At 46.7% G+C, this 14384-nt stretch overlaps 1 protein-coding gene across 4 annotated transcripts in view; it reads right to left on the bottom strand.

Moving 5' to 3' along the window:
* Window positions 1-14384, bottom strand: part of NPHP1 (nephrocystin 1) — a 135874-nt gene that overhangs the window by 106821 nt on the left and 14669 nt on the right. The window lies entirely within an intron of this gene.

The raw sequence follows: 14384 nt of genomic DNA, 5'->3' as shown, positions 1-14384 counted from the left end.
CGATGATAGAGATAGAGATAATAGAGATGATAAATGATAGAGATGATAGAAAACCCAAAATAATATTACCTGTTTAAAATTTCCAGATAAATGCAATAATATTACAAACAAGTGAGAAATATTGTTAGCATGCAAGGTTACGGTTAAAATTAAGTCAAAGGATTTTTAAACACCCCTCAAAAAAAAAAAAGAAACTTACATTCATAATTCCTATGCTCCAGACATTCTTACCATGTGGTTCTATCTAGAACTATTTACAACTGGCAATAAAATGTCCAATGGGTAGTTGGACATTGCAAAAACAAAAGGATGCAAGATGTGGATACAGTTTAGGAATAGGCAGTGGGCAACTAGTGAGATTTTGCATGTGGTGTTTGGGTTCATTTAAAAGGAAGTAAACTTCCATCTTTTGCTTTTACCTATAGGTAAGCCTATAATAAGGCTTACCTATTGGTAGTGTAAATATCTCCTAAACGTGCACCGTTTAGGTGATATTTAGTGTACATGCAGCCAGTGACATCACCAGCGCTTGCGCTCTGAAGGAACGGCCACCCGTTCCCTTTCTTCAGAGCCCCTTGCCATGAACGACGGGTCGTCATCATGGCTCCAGCCAGTCACAAAGCCGGAATCTGCAAATGCAGAAGCAAGACGGGAGAGGATTAGAACGCCTGCAGCGCCGACATCTTGGCACTGGAAGAGCTTCATTTTAGGGGAAGTTTAACCACTTATGGACCGCTGCACGCTGATATACGTCCTAAGTTTAAAAAGAAATATCTTTGTTATGGCAGCAGCTAGCTGCCATAACCCTGGTATCCTCTTCTTTGGCTAGCGGTCCGCTTTCCGATAAGAGTGGTGTCTGCGGTGGATTCGCAGCAAGATCACTTTTATCAGGGGCAGGAGAGATCCCCCTTCTCCTGCCATGTTCCAGTGCCCTCCGCCGCTTACCAGAGCCGCCGGCAGCGCCGGAGGCGTTCGCATGTTTCCCCTTGCTTGGTATGCAGTGAGGGGGAAGATGGCCCCCACCCGTCACATTGTAGGGCGGAAGCGTCGTCAAAACGACACTTCCGCCTATACCTCTTAAAGAGCCTTTTTTTTTTTTAAATGACAATTTTTTATTTTTTATTGCATTTTAGTGTAAATGTGAGATCTGAGGTCTTTTTGACTCCATATCTCATATTTAAGAGGTCCTGTCATGCTTTTTTTCTATTACAAGGGATGTTTACATTCCTTGTAATAGGAATTAAAAAGTGACACAATTATTTTTTTTCAAGAACGGTGTAAAAATAAAAAAGTAAAAGGTAAAATAAATAGGAAAAAAATAAATACTTTTTTTTTTTTTTTTCCAACAATTTTATTACGGTTTGTGAACATATACATATTCCATTGGTAATAACATAGAATCTGAATGTGAAAAAGAGAATCCATTACTATACTGAAAGGGCTACACAGTATAACAATTTCAGATAGCAACACAATGATAGAAACCTTGAGGCTCTTATATAGGTGAAATGCTCGAGGCCACCTTGAGCTGTACGCGTGTCTCATCTCCTAACCGGATGGGTGGGGGAGATCATGGAATTTAGCCTCCTTAAGTACTTAAAGATCGTCCTCAGAATTAAATTCTGTTGCCAAAGGGATGTCTAGTTCCCTCCCCGGGGAGCAATAAGGATCCAAGGGTTTCCAAGGCAAGGGATCAGTCAGGTAAGGGGGTAATAGTAAATATAAGGGGAACGGGTAGAAGAAAGGTTAGCTTAAGTGAGAAAGAGGATGTCTGTCCGTTGACTCCGTACCCTCTACCCAGCGTGGTGTGTGAGTGATTTATAATCGGGGGTAGAAAGGAAGTGAAACCAGCAAGCCCAAGTGGAAGTGAATTTTTCTGATTGGTCATGAGCTTGATGAATCAAGTCTTCCATTTCCGCCGTTTTTCAAACTCTCGCCAGCCATTCCACAATAGTGGGCGGATCGGAATTACGCCATTTGGTCGGTATGCATAAATTTGGCTGCGTTCACCATGTGCATTGCTAATGAACGAAAGTATTGTTTTTTAGGAATGGAGGGCAAACCCAGTAGGAATTGCGAAGGTCGGAAGGCCAAGTCAAAGGTAGTAACCTGTTTAATCACTCTGTGGACTTCTTTCCAAAACGGTTGTAATTTGGGGCATGTCCACCAAATATGTAAGAAAGAACCCACTCCATCTAAGCAGCGCCAACACTGAGGGGAGAGGTGTGGAACAAAACAATGTATCTGGAGAGGTGTCTTATACCATCGTGAGATAATTTTATATGCGTTCTCTTGCGTGTGAGCGTTCAAGGAACCTTTATGAGCCAGCTTGAATATAGTTTCCCAATCTTCTATAGAAAAGGACTGGGACAAGTCACCCACCCATTTTTGTTTCAATCTATCTGAAGCCGATTTAAAGGGAGATAATAATAGAGAATATGTTTGTGAGGTAAGGTGTCGTTGTGGTTCTGTCAGTGTACAAAGTTGTTCGAATTGGGTTAGGGGGCGTGACCACTGAGAAGGAGATGGAGCTGTATGAAGGAAATGCCTTAATTGGACATATGACCAAAAGGGAAAAGAATTCAACTGTGTCGTCGCTACTAAGGATTCGTACGATCTTAATTTGTCCCCCTCGTAAAGGTGTCGAGCTTGTAAAGGGTCCTGTGGCCAAACATCCTTCAGGAAGTTTGTCTCCAAGCCTGGGACAAAATCAGGGTTCCTTCTTACAGGTGTTAAGGGACCTTGAAGGGAGGATTCAGCATATTTCGTAAAGCACTCTTTGGATGCATTTAAAGTGGGGTAAATCAGAAAATGATTTTGTATGGTGAGCGTTGTGTATTTCGTATGTATCCAAGGAAGTGATCCTAACGGTGATGGAGACAGGGATTTTTCAAGTTGTACCCAATCTTTCATCTTAGAGTGTAAGTTCCAATCAAGGACCCTGGTGAGGTGGCTGGAGAGGTAGTATTTATAAATGTCTGGAAGGCCGAGTCCTCCCTCAGTCTTAGTTTCTTGAAACTCACCATCCCTAAGTCGGGGAGGAGACTTTCCCCAAATAAACGATATACAAATTCTACGTAAGGAGGCAAATAACGTCCTCGGGATGGTGATGGGGAGAGCCTGCAAGAGGTATTGGACCCTCGGAAGAATGTTCATCTTAATTATGGCCACACGCCCGAACCAAGAAAATAAACCTCCCGACCAATTGGAGAGGTTTTTGGTGATATTCTGTAGCAACGGTAAAAAAATTAGAGGCGTACCAGTCTTGTATAGATGTCGTAATGTGGATCCCCAGATATTTGATCCCATGTGTACTCCAAGTAAATGGAAATTTAGCTTTGCACTGATCACAGGTCTCTTTTGAAAGGGTCAGGTTGAGGGCGATAGACTTCGAATAGTTAATTTGGAGGTTGGACAGAAGATGGTAGGGTTGTAGTGTATTGAGCAGGGCAGGGATAGAGGACAGTGGGTCTGTTAAAAACAAAAGTATATCGTCCGCAAAGGCCGCTGTTTTATACTGACGGTGGTGTATTTGAATCCCTTTTATTGCCTGGTTCGCTCTAATGCAGTTGAGGAGGGGCTCGAGAGTAAATATAAAAATTAAAGGGGAGAGCGGACAACCCTGACGGGTACCGTTTGTGATGGGGAAGGCGTTTGACAGGTGGCCATTCACTCTTACTTTAGCTGTAGGAGTAGAGTAAAGAGTCATGATCAGGTTTAACATTGATGGTGGTAGGCCTAAGGATTCTAACGTTTGAAACATAAAATCCCAGGCCACCCTGTCAAACGCCTTCTCCGCGTCGAGGGACAAGAAAAAGCCTGGGTGTCGTTGGGATTGTAGCCAATGTTGTACGTTTAGAGCCTTGATTGTATTGTCCCTCGCTTACCTACCGGGGATGAATCCTACCTGGTCTAGATTAATGGATCGAGGGAGTAAAGGGAGTAATCGGTTAGCCAAGATTTTTGCGAACCATTTTAAATCAACATTCAGAAGGGAAATCGGGCGGTAACTCGTTACTTTCGTCACATCCCTGTCCGGTTTAGGAATGACCACTACGTGGGCAGTTAATAAGTCTCGCGGGGGGGCCTGGGGGGTGGAACAGGAGTTAAAAGCTAGGAGGAAATGGTCCATAAGGTGATCTTGTAGCGCTTTATAATAGCCTGTGGTCAGACCATCAGGACCTGGACTTTTGCCCGATTTCATCTGTTTTAATGCTAGGACAGCTTCCTCAGCTGACAATGGGGCTTGGAGTGTCAAACACTCCTCGGTCGATATTTTGTAAGGAGTGTATTTTCTCAAAAAATCTGAAATCATACCCTTCCTATCTAATATCGGCTGAGATGGTGAGGCAGGGGAAAGATTGTACAAATGTTTATAAAAGGATACGAATTGGGAAGCTATGTCTGGGTTAGACGTAACTTTACGACCTGATGTGTCCGTGAGAGAATGATTTGTCACAGCCGCCTTTTTCGTCTGGAGGGCTCTGGCTAATCCCTTGCTTGCCTTATTACCATATTCGTAAAAAAACTTTTGAGAAAGGATATATTTACGTTTGATCTGTTTTCCTAGAAGTTCTAACATGTCCTGTCTAGCCTGGATGAGCAGGGTGAGGGATTGTAAGGCCTGAGTTTGTTTGTGGGCTTTCTCGAGAGTAGAAATTTTGGATAAGAGATCACGAAATTGTTTTTGCCTGGCTTTCCTACGTTGGGTCATTTCTGCTATGAACATGCCACGAATCACACATTTGTGAGTTTCCCAATTAGTCAAAGGGGAAGTGTCCGTGGGTTTGTTTTCCGCAAAGAATTGTTGTATGCGGGTTTTGATTTTGTCAAGTGTAGCGAGGTCTGTGAGTAAGGAGGGGTCAAGACGCCAGATCGGAGCTGTGGATAGTTTGTCAGGCATAGAGATTGACATAGAGATCGGGTGATGGTCAGATAGGATCTGAGGATCTATCGAGGTATGTTGAAGGAGATGTAGATCTTTTTGGGATAGAAAAAAATAATCTATACGGGAATATTTATTGTGTGGGGGGGAAAAGAACGTGTAGTCTTTGATATCGGGGTGTAGGGTCCTCCACGAGTCATGCACTAATAGGTTAAGTAACTGGGTCTTGATGGAGCGCAGAGCAGCATAGGGGATAGCCGATTTCCCTGTCGATGTGTCGAGTATTGGGTTTAGCGGAGCATTAAAATCTCCTCCAAGAATTAGGGTTCCCTCCACAAAGGGAGTCAGAGCTTGGGTAATAGCCTTAAAAAAGGTGACTTGCCGAGAATTCGGTGCATATATGTTTGCTATGGTGTACGTGGTATGTCCTATTTTGCCTTTCAGGAAAAGGTATCTACCACCTGGGTCTGCCAGTTTGTCTTGAAAAACGAACTTGCATTGTGATGCAATGAGTATAGAAACCCCCTTTGACTTGGCCTCCAAGTTTGTTGCGTGAAACACCACCGGGAAGTATCGGGAATGTAGTTTCGGAATCTTGTTATCAGATCGTGGGCCGTAGGGACCTAGTTCGGCCGCGTGTCCTGTAGGGTAGTAAAGCAAAACCGAGAACACAGTAACAGTAACTGAATAACGTGAACGATGAACGTGCAAGGAAGATGGTGAGGCAGCAGACATCAATCCAACAGCTTGCTAGAATATCCTTCCATGTAGGGTTGACTCATGGAGGCAGGTCTTTGTCGAAGGAGTAATACTGCACCTTCAGTTAGCGGTCGGGATCCGTCCGGACGGAGAGCTGCAATCGTGTTGCCGTTGGGGAGCCAGACCTCTGTCACTCAGAATCGGAGATGGGGAGCGACGGCGTCTATAGGAAACCTCTGGTACGTCCATCCGTTCTTCTCTAACTCGATGCTGTGGTTTGTAGCGGGCAAAGTCTGCGTACCAGTTAGGGAGCTCAACAAACGGGAGATCCAGGGTATGACAGAAGTTATCGAGGTCTTTCCCGGGATCCTCAGAATAGCGGAGCGGTCATGATAGGTAGCCTGTAGACCGAACGGAAATTTCCACTTGTATGGTATGCCTTTTCGTCTGAGAATGTCCAGCAGCGGGCGTAGATCCCTGTGGTTTTTTCAGGGTGATGGCTGACAGGTCTTGAAAAATGTGGATGGGTTGGCCCTCATGGGTGATGGCCTCTTTCCCCCTGGCATTTCGTAGAATGTCTTCTTTCAAGGCATAATCCACGAGGCAGCAGATGACATCCCTGGGCGGGTCGTTGTCCCGTCCCCTGGGCCTGAGCGCTCTGTGAATCCGCTCCATCACTAAAGGTGCTTGTGGGGGTCTGTCCAATATGTCATTAAAAATGGCTGCTACAGTCTGCGATAGGTGTTCGCTTCCCACAGATTCAGGCAGGCCTCGTACCCTCAGGTTATGTCTCCTACCCCGATTGTCGAGGTCTTCGACATGCCTTCGGAGATCCCTGAGGTATAAGCTATGCGTGGTGGTTTTACGGTCCAGGTCTTTCAGGATCACTTGGTGGTGGCGGTCTGTTGTTTTCTCCACAGCCTGTACTCTACCCGCTATCTCCTGTAGCTCCTGGCGTAGGTCAGAGATTGCCGCTGTAAGGGTGTCCTTTATATCGGACGCAACTGCCCGGAGATCCGCTAAGCTCAGCGGTTGTGATGGAGGAAGGTTGGAAGTCAGGGGCGGCCATACGGAGCTGTGTTCTGAGGGGGAGAGAACAATGTTGTCACTATTCCTCATCGCTTGAGAGGAGCCCTCCACCATATTGGGCCTTTGTGTGCGGAACATCTCCGGGATGTTATAGGTTGCACGGTTGTCTGGGCCCCTCGGGGATCTGGAGCGGGAACCCGAAGTGCCACGGGATGAGGTCCCCATTTGTAGGGTATGAAAAAATCGCCGCTCTGCAGTGATAGCTAATGAAATAGGCCGCGGTCCGACGGAGATGAAGAATTAGGCTGCCATCTTCCTCAGCCGGCAAGCCACGCCCCCAATAAATACATTTTTTAAACGTGCCCAGTCCCGCCAAGCTCGCATGCAGAATCGAATGCGTACGCGAGTAGCGGCCGTCCCACATACATTTACTGCAGCAGGGCGGCCTTATGTGCAAAATTCTTGTGCACAGGAGGGTGCATGTGTTTAGCACAGAGCCAATCAGCACTGTCCAGACAGAGGGTCAGGGGTCCTACAGCCTCATAGGACAGTCAGAGAAGAATGACAACTCCTCCTATAAGCTTTAACCAGACACTGATAGAAGTCATAAGACTGCTATATACTGCTGATGAGAAAAGGTATTTAGCAGTTTATATTTACTAAAATAATTGCATTTCAATGTTCTGTGTACTGTGGGAGACCAGATTTATGGAATGCAGGGTCCTGGGTTTAGTAGCACTTCAATAAATATAATCACACACCCAGAAAATTTAGCATTGTCCAACTGTAGTCTGCTGCTGCACACCAGGCCATACACTACTATTTTCTCTTCCTAGGTCATGGAGCATTCCCAAGGGATTGCCCCAAAGCTTCCTTGGATGCAAGTAGGTATCTCAGGAAGCTGCAGGCAGCTGGGTGTATATCCTCTTTCCCTAGGTGAGGAAGGCTGAAGCACAGGCTGCTTTGCAAAATAAAGATCTAAAAAAAAAAAAAAAAAAAAGGAGATATAGTCGAATGTGTAAAAGAAGGTGTGAAGGGTCAATATTAATGAAATTACAAAATGGGGTGCAGGGTCCCTTTAAGATGGTGTATATATGAGCTGCAGGTACACAGTGCTTTGGTGGAGACCATGCACACAGGATTGTGCCATGCCATTATTTGCCATCCAAAACTGTATGCAAAATCTAGTGTAAGTTTGCATGGTAGCCAGCTTCTAACTTCAGCTAGTTTAATTAAGCTTTGACAAAAAAAAAAAACTGGAAGCCGATTGATCCCTATGCAGAACTGCATCCGATTTTATACTCTCCAGTTTTAGTAAATCAACCCTAATGTGTGCTTTACTACTTGCCTGAACTGTGGATCTCTCATGCTGCAAAGTGGTATCAAGAAGGATCTCTACTCTCTGTGTAGAAGAGGTCTCTCTGCAGAGGTCTGGCAATCCCCTTGCTGAATCTGAGATAACATTCTCTAATGCCGCGTACACACGTAGCCGTCTATCCGGCGGACTTAGTCCGGCCGGACTTCCCGAACGGGCTACTTGCCCACACACGCCACTTTTTCAGCGGACTAATACGGCGTGCTAAGTCCGCCGGACTATCCGCCGTACTTTTGAAATGAACAGACTCGCCCACACACGCGGAGGAAAGTCTGCTCATTTTGAGTGCATCTCCAGGTAGGCGGGGTCCGCGAAGGATGTGTCGCTGGCCCCGCCACCTGGTATGGACTTAAAGGGGAACCCCAGCGCCGAAAAAAATTGGCGTGGGGGTCCCCCCCAGGTCCACATCAGACCCTTGTCCGAGCACGCTACCCGGCCGGCCAGGAAAGGGGGGGGGACGAGCGAGCGGCCCCCCTCCTGAGTCGTACCAGGCCACGTGCCCTCAACATGGGGGGGCGCCTTGGGGAAGGGGGGCCGCGCAGCCCCCCCACCCCAAAGCACCTTGTCCCCATGTTGATGAGGACAAGGGCCTCTTCCCGACAATCCTGGCCGTTGGTTGTTGGGGTCTACGGGCGGGGGGCTTATCGGAATCCGGGAGCCCCCTTTAATAAGGGGGCCCCCGGATACCGGCCCCCCACCCTATGTGAATGAGTATGGGGTACAATGTACCCCTACCCATTCACCTGTAAAATAAAGTATAAAAAAACACAACACTCAAGGGTTAAAATAGTTTATTGCACAGCTCTGGGGGTCTTCCGTCTTCGGGGGTCTTCTTGCCGGACTCCTCCGCTATCTTCTTCTAGCTCTTTTACTAGCGGAGGAGCCCGGCTTTCTTCCTCGCCGCCGCCCGCTTCTTCCGACTTCGGGGGTCTTGTCCCTCTCTTCGGGGGTCTTATCCCCCTCTTCGGTTCTTCTTGTCGGGCCGCCGCGCCTTCTTCTAGCTCTTTTACAGGGGGTGGCCCGGTCTTCTGTCGCCGCTGTCGTCGCCGCCTTCTGTTCTTCTCTTCAGATGTTGCCTCGTCGCATCCTCCGCTCACAATGGCACCGACGCGACGCGTGGCGACTTATATAGGGACATCACCGGATGATGTCCCCACCCATTATGGTGTCACAGTCCCAAAGGATGAGCGGAGGATGCAACGAGGCAACATCTGAAGAGAAGAACAGAAGAACAGAAGGCGGCGACGACAGCGGCGACAGAAGACCGGGCCACCGCCTGTAAAAGAGCTAGAAGAAGGCGCGGTGGCCCGGCAAGAAGAACCGAAGAGGGGGGACAAGACCCCTGAAGTCGGAAGAAGAGGGCGGCGGCGAGGAAGAAAGCCGGGCTCCTCCGCTAGTAAAAGAGCTAGAAGAAGAAGATAGCGGAGTCCGGCGAGAAGTCCCCTGAAGACGGAAGACCCCCGGAGCTGTGCAATAAACTATTTTAACCCTTGTGTGTTGTGTTTTTTTGTACTTTATTTTACAGGTGAATGGGTAGGTGTACATTGTACCCCATACTCATTCACATAGGGTGGGGGGCCGGTATCCGGGGGCCCCCTTATTAAAGGGGGCTCCCGGATTCCGATAAGACCCCCGCCCGCAGACCCCCGACAACCAACGGCCAGGGTTGTCGGGAAGAGGCCCTTGTCCTCATCAACATGGGGACAAGGTGCTTTGGGGTGGGGGGGGCCGTACGGCCCCCCTTCCCCAAGGTGCCCCCCCCATGTTGAGGGCACGCGGCCTGGTACAGCTCAGGAGGGGGGGGCGCTCACTCGTCCCCCCCTTTCCTGGCCGGCCGGGTAGCGTGCTTGGACAAGGGTTTGATGTGGACCTGGGGGGGGGCCCCACGCCGATTTTTTCGGCGTTGGGGTTCCCCTTTAAGTCCATACCAGGTGGCGGGGCCAGAGACGCATCCTTCGTGGGCCCCACCTACCTGGAGACGTGCTCAAAATGAGCTGACTTTTCTCTGGGCGGGAAAAGTCTGCTCATTTCAAAAGTACGGCGGACTGGCATACGCACGGCCGGATTGTCCGCCGAAATGCAAGTCTGGCGGGAAGATTGGAGTGCAAAACTACTTTCTAAGTCCGCCGTACTTTCGGGTAAAAAAAGACCGCCGGAGGCTACACACGGGGGGATTGTCCGGCGGACTTGAGTTTGCCGGACTTTTCCACCCGATTGTTTGATCGTGTGTACGCGGCATTATGAATAAAGCCCCTTGTAGGTGGAAGAGCTCTAGTTCTGACTCAGTAAGGAGGCTGAGAAACAACTGCACCCACACAGAGAGCAATCATCCTTCTCTGCACCACGCTGTGCCGGGGACAGGCTTTTCTACTCAGTCCGTGGCTGCATGACCAAAGAAAAAAATAAAAAAAAGAAAAAAAAACACTTTGAGACTTTGAAAGCTACCTGAAATGTATTTAAAATTAAAGTTCAGTTTGGCTTTAACTTCCAGCTACACCTACATAGAAGTCTGTGGGTGGAGACAGGCGATTTAAATTAGGTTTTTGAGCTGCGCAATGAATAGTTATCGCAATTTTTTCCCCGTTGCGACTTTGACAAAGTATTTCCCGATTCTTTCTATGCAGAGAATTCTCTCTGCTCTGCTAAAGCCAACAGCCGTCAAAAGAAAGAAAGAAAAACCTGCAGTCTGCCAAGAATCACAACATTCTTTAGCAGTGGAACTTAAAGTGGTTGTAAACCCTTACAAACCACTTTGACCTACAGGTAAGCCTAGATTAAGGCTTACCTGTAGGTCCAAGCAATATCTCCTAAACCTATATGGTTTAGGAAATATTTGCCCGAAAACGGGCACCGCTGTCTACGGCGCATGCGCCATAGACAGCGGCGCGCAGGCGCACTGAGCGCGGCATTCTCAGCGACGGAGCTGCCGCGCGTGTCGGCTCCCGTGCGCATGCGCGGGAGTGACGTCATCACGGCTTCGCCGAATGACAGCGGCGGAAGCTGCGAGACCCCACCAACAAGATGGATGCGGCGGACTACAGGGGACAGCGGCGACTTCGCTGGATCCTGTGTCAAGTAAGTGACACATAATGGGCTGCTATGCGATGCATAGTAGTCCATTATGCTTTGCCTTTGCAGGGAATGAAAGAGGAAGTAAACTCATCAGGGTTTACTTCCTCTTTAAGTATAAACATTGTAACAATTTGTCCTTTAGATCAAAGGAATACACTTTGGTGTGTAAATGAGGGAAATTTAACCACTTAAACACTAAATCTTTTTCTGACATTTGTTGGCCAAGTTAAAATCATTTATTTATTTTTTTGCTAGAAAATTACTTAGAACCCCCAAACATTATATAAATTTTTTTTTAGTACAGACCCTAGCGAATAAAATGGTGGTTGTTGCAATATTTTATGTCACATTGTATTTGCGCAATAGTCGTTCAAATGCAATTTTTGGGGAATAAATTTGACTTTAATTAATTAAAAAAAATAAAAAAAAAAAAAAATAAAAAACTTACCAGTAAAGTTAGCCCAATTTTTTGTATAATGTAACAGATTTTACTCTGTGAGGATCATGATCTTTTTATTCTAAGCAAAAAAATTGTGATTCTCATTTTGACCAGAATCGTGCAGCTCTATTAGGTTTTATGGAAAAAAACAAACCTTTTTAATCATGAGCATTATGCTCAATGGGGAAGCACTGATGGGATGTATATGGCCTTTGGGTTGCTACATTTGGTTTAAAATATTTTCGAAATCCCTGATCTTCTGTCAATGTAAAGCCACTATTACATATGGACCTCGTTTGTCTTTTACTGGTAATTCCACCATCCAATCTCTCTGTTTTCACAGCTCCATAATGAATGCAGTATGATTAACATGTTGATACCAATACCAGATCTGCTTATATAAAAGGAGGACTACTAAAACAGATTTAGAAGTTACTGTGCAGGTAAAACAAAGGTGTGGTTTTCTTTTTTATATTGCCAGCACTCCCAGTATCTGTCATATAAATGATGCTGACTCATACTGGTTTCCTTTCACATATCACACCCAATTAATAACAATTCTAAAGTTACATAATATTTGAATAAGTTAAATTGTTTGGGTCGCCAGAGGTTCTAGTCCTATTTTCGGTCCATCTTCTTTATGTTGGCCAAGTTCAAACTGATGTGTCTAACTTCCATTAGAACACAGAAGAAAAGAAAACTAGGCAGCAACAGAACTGTACCAGCATCAACATGTGGAGAAGAGTACTTACATCTTCTCCATTCTGTGGTTTAGTAGCTTAAAAGAGGATGAGGATGAAAACATTCTGAGCAACTTCCTTACAAGTGCACATAGTTCCACGTTTCAGGCAGTCTTACAGGTCAGAGGATCTTGTGTGGGAGAGTGCATGCTGAAGAATCAACTGGGTGTCATCAGTTAAAATGGTTGTAGACATGAAACATGAACAAAACATATCCCTCATACCTGTCTCACATAAGAGCACTAAGTGTAATTTCTGTCTTCGTTCCTCAGCTATCAGCATGAATCACATTTGACATGTTTTCCTGACACCAAGAGAAAAATGGTGACATGGGTGAGACCTCCAGCTGACCAACATCCTCAGCTCTCTTCCTGTGTGCGGGTCGGTGTGTCTCTTCCCTCCAATCAGCTCTCAGAGCTCTCCTCACTGAGCTCTGCAAAAGTATAACTGTAAGTGTAATTTCTGCTCTCCGCCACCTTTTTTCTGACAGCTCAGAAAACCTGTATAAATTCTGAACTTTGAATGGATGTAGAGAAGAGAAGACTGCAGATACACAGGTATAACTTATGAAGGAGGCTTTGTTTCATCCCTGTGTATCACCTGATGCCAGTCACTTTACTGAGTCTAGGCTTTTTTTTCAGCTGTAACTCAGTTCCACCACCTCTGGCTCAGGCCCTCTGCTCCCTGCTCACCACTATTACTTGAAAACAGAAAAGTCCGGCTTCTATGCTTGCAAGTGACAGCTTGTTCCCCAACAGCTCCCATAGATCAGATCTCCTGAGTGGCTCCCACTGAGTGAAGGATGGGGACAAGAGAGATGCAGGTACCCAGGGTGCAGTGCAAATGCCAACATAACCAGTGGATGATCACCCCGCAAGTGAGAGAGGTGGAGCCAAGTACAGTATGCGGGGAGGTACTAGAGCGGGCTGGATGCTTCAGGTCAATACAGCAACAAAAATAAGGCATGTGGAAGATGGTGGAGCTTTTAAGGAGATGGGGAGCAGATGGGACAGTAGAGGGGGATTGCATGCAGAGGTCAGAGCTAAAGAGAGGTAAACGTGAGATGAGGATCAGGGATGCAGAGGTAAGCAGCTGTGGGAGAAGGCTGAATTATGCACTCTGTGTGTAGTACACCTCTGAACTCTGCACTAGTTACATAGCAAACCCCTGAACACTGCACTAGTTACATAGCACACCCCTGAACACTGCACTAGTTACATAGCACACCCCTGAACACTGCACTAGTTACATAGCACACCCCTGAACACTGCACTAGTTACATAGCACACCCCTGAACTCTGCACTAGTTACATAGCACACCCCTGAACTCTGCACTAGTTACATAGCACACCCCTGAACTCTGCACTAGTTACATAGCACACCCCTGAACTCTGCACTAGTTACATAGCACACCCCTGAACTCTGCACTAGTTACATAGCACACCCCTGAACTCTGCACTAGTTACATAGCACACCCCTGAACTCTGCACTAGTTACATAGCACACCCCTGAACTCTGCACTAGTTACATAGCACACCCCTGAACTCTGCACTAGTTACATAGCACACCCCTGAACTCTGCACTAGTTACATAGCACACACTGAACTCTGCACTTTGTACATAATGTACTCCTGGTATTTGATGACACGGTTAAAACCCTCCCATTGTTAGTGAAATTTGACCACACCCACAATTTGATGCAATTTGGAGGGTGTGTGAAAGGGGCAGGGGGTTGTGACTGAGTTCCTGTACCTATTTTCAGAGAAAAAAAAGCCCTGAGCATTTGTAAAGGTTTACAACCACTTTAACCACTTGCCGACCGTTGCACGCCGATATATGTCGGCACAATGGCAGAGGTGGGTAAATGGGCGTACACACCCGCCGTGTACAGCATGACCATGCCCTCGGGACCGGTGGGGGAGTGCTTAGGTAAACAAGGCATTTCCTCATTCTGCCTTGTGTCATAACAGAGATTACTGCCATGTAAGTTGAAGCCCCCCCCCCACCACCGTTAGAATCACTCCCTAAAACACACTTTACCCCTTCATCGCCCCCTAGTGGTTAACCCCTTCCCTGCCAGTGTCATTTACAAAGTAATCAGTGCATTTTTATAGCACAGATCGCTGTATAAATGAGAAAGATGCC

Source organism: Lithobates pipiens, unplaced genomic scaffold (genome assembly GCF_037356315.1).
Source record: "Lithobates pipiens isolate NorthernLeopardFrog02 unplaced genomic scaffold, aLitPip1_a1.2 Scaffold_18, whole genome shotgun sequence".
In the NCBI taxonomy this organism is placed as follows: Eukaryota; Metazoa; Chordata; class Amphibia; order Anura; family Ranidae; genus Lithobates; species Lithobates pipiens.
Note: the sequence above shows the minus strand (reverse complement) of the source record. Positions and strands in the feature narration are given on the sequence as shown.